Source organism: Suncus etruscus, chromosome X (genome assembly GCF_024139225.1).
Source record: "Suncus etruscus isolate mSunEtr1 chromosome X, mSunEtr1.pri.cur, whole genome shotgun sequence".
NCBI classification, from domain to species: Eukaryota; Metazoa; Chordata; class Mammalia; order Eulipotyphla; family Soricidae; genus Suncus; species Suncus etruscus.
The window spans coordinates 103183376-103186396 of NC_064868.1; the positions used below are offsets into that span (position 1 = coordinate 103183376).

The 3021-nt window shown below is 33.0% G+C and overlaps 1 non-coding gene across 1 annotated transcript; it reads left to right on the forward strand.

The window, feature by feature from the left end:
- Positions 1–1821: 1821 nt before the first annotated feature.
- LOC125999831 (small nucleolar RNA SNORA51) lies at positions 1822–1954 on the forward strand. Its single transcript, XR_007492297.1, has one exon. It is a non-coding gene; the product is annotated as a small nucleolar RNA SNORA51 (small nucleolar RNA).
- The last annotated feature ends 1067 nt before the right edge of the window (positions 1955–3021 follow it).

A 3021-nucleotide genomic window follows, 5' to 3' on the forward strand; every position in this document is an offset into this window, starting at 1 on the left:
GAACCATATAAAGGCTAAAATGTTAGATATTACAGAAAAAATCTTTCATGCTTTTTCCTTCCCCTTTTCTCTCACCACATTCATTCCATTATGGACTTCTATCTCTTTGACTATCTCATATGTCTTAAGCTCAGTACAGGTAAACTAAACCTACATAGCTCTCCCAGCCTGCCCTTAATCATTCAATGTTCTCATTCCAATAGATAATACCAACTCCTGCTATAAGTTCCAAGTAAGGCAGTTTCTTATTTCTTTTAAAAATTATGAACCACCAAGATTTACAAAGTTATCAATGTATCCAATAGTTCTGGTACCAATCCTTTCACCAATGTCTACTTCACTGCACTAATTTATAGTAACATACTGTTTATTCCCCCATACTACATAGTCATCTCCTAATTCAGTATATTCTAAATCTAAACTGTGTCTCCAGTATGTCCACCTCTCTTTTACTTTACTCCCAATGCTCAGGCTGTACAACAAGCCAACCACATCAAGATTTCAAAAATAATTGGAGGGTATTGACCACAATCATCAGTGCCCATAACTTAGTCTGGTTCTGTGCTCAAGGAATCATTTTTCAAAGTTTACCTTACATGGGCTCAACAATGATAAAAACATAAAATTTAAATTACAACCAACAAACTTCGAAATGTGCCTGTCAAGGTGGCAGGTGGAAAGAGGAAGTTGGGGTGGTGGGAGGGACCATGGTATCCCCAGTAGAATTTGACACTAGTGGTGGAATTGGTACTAAAATATTGCATGTCCCAATACTCAGCTATTTATATTGTATGTCCAGAACTCAAGTTTGTAAATCATGACTCTTTAAGTAAAAAACGTGAAACCTCATTACCATGAGTCCAACATATAACAAAGGGTGAAAAATCTTTGTTCTATACATTATCCAGAATGCTATTTAAACCCTAAATTATATATTCCATGAATTTTATATTTTTTCCCATTTATTTAGAATAAACTCACATTTCTCTCTTCTCCCCTATATGACAGTCCTTTAGGGCCTATCATTATTTATATTTTCTTTTTTAACTTACTTTTTTGACTCCCCTTTCCACAGTATTGCCCTTCTTTTTATACTTTTAATATACCAAATTCATTCCCATCTCAATTACTGGCACTAGTTATTTTAGTATTCCCAAACTCAAAGGTCAGTCTTGACGTGTTTGCTTCATTTCAAGAAGAAAACTAGCTTATTTCAACAGAAGCAAGGATGAGTCTTCAAGAAAGGTAAATAAACTTACATGTTTCACTTGAAATTTTCCTATACCTTTTCCATCAAGAGCTTTATCATACAACTCTGAAATGGATTTGTCTAATGTTCACCAATAACATCTGTCAGTGAAATGAGGGTCTCATGGATATTCCCTTTTCTCCTAATAATTTTAGACTATGCACTGAAATTAAAGTAGCCATCTTCAATTAATCTCTAAATCAGGGGACATCACTACATACACCAAAATGGATAAAATTTATAACAAAAGGATCAATACCAGATAATGGTAAGGAAACAAACATAAACTCTTGCATTCTGCTTGGAGTATATATATATATATACTTGGAGTATATATATATATATATATATATATATATATATATATATATATATATATATTGCAATCACTTTGCAAAATTTTCAGTTTCTAACCTAGTAAGTATATGTACACATCAGCTGATCTGAACACAGGTAATTAAAGAAACATGTGTCTATGTCCAACCAAACACATATTAATAATGCTCATTATAAGGACTTTTATATATATATATATTAAAAAATCAAAGAAAAGAAAAGAAAAGAAAATATAAGGCCTCCCAATTATTATCACAGGCTGTATTCCTTACACTGACTGTATAGAAAGAGGGGGTACAGTAAATGCACCCCATATACACCTCAACATAGGCTCTTTGCCTGGTCTGTATTGTGAATTGAGGGACAAAACATGATGCTCATTATAGCAGTAATATTAATAATAGACCCTGAATAGAAAAGAGTTATATATAGGTAAGTAGTAGAATAAATAAATAGACTGTTACACAATAAAATGATAAAAAATGCAGTTTAAAATAAATAAATATGAATTATTACAGAAGTGTATATTTAAGAACAACCAAAACTACTATATGATATGCAGAATCATATATCACATATATCAAACTACTATACAGAATAATAATATCTGAAGCTCTGGCTAGTGTTCACACAGATGTCTCTGAAACTAGAGGAATATTAACTGTATTGATACTAGAGGAACTAGTACTGGAACTAGATGAGTATGGAAAGAAAAAAGAGATTTATATCATGCTTGAAATAGTCCACTGCAACCAAGATTATAGGCAATATTTTATAAATAGAGAGGAATGAAATTGGGTCATTGGGTCATTGTGTAGAAATAGGGTATACTGAAAGAATTAGAAGTGGTAAAAGTGAGGAGATTAAGATGGTATCTTAAACTAGCACTGATGATTGCATTTGCCAGAGAATACTGCTACCTCATATACTTTCAACTCCACCATCAATTCTATAGAAATCTACCTCCAATTTGTCCTGCCTAAAGAGTAGTGTTTAGCCACAGACCTTGGTTTTTGGCCTCTTTACCTTTGAATGTCTCTTCTCAATTAATAGAACTCTCATCTCCTTAATTGAAAGAATCAGTTCTGTTCCAAGAATTATTTCATTAGACTGTGACTATAGATAGGTTGTATGAGTAAGGGATCTTGTAAGGTGTCCAGAGTCATCATTTCCTGTCTACTCTACCAGTATATTTAGTTTAAGAGTCTGTCGAAAAGATAAAGTGGTGTTTTGTCCAAACGTACTGCTGAGGTATATGCCCCTGCTAACAGTGACCTGGTAGTCAGCCCAAGATCCACAGCTCTTAATATGTTAAAAGCCAATAACTGTTAAATTCATTGAGACATAGAACAGTATACAAATCAAATTACATGCACTCTAGAGTTTATGGTCTCTATCTTCATTGGGTTCATAAACAACTGAAATCTAGGAATACA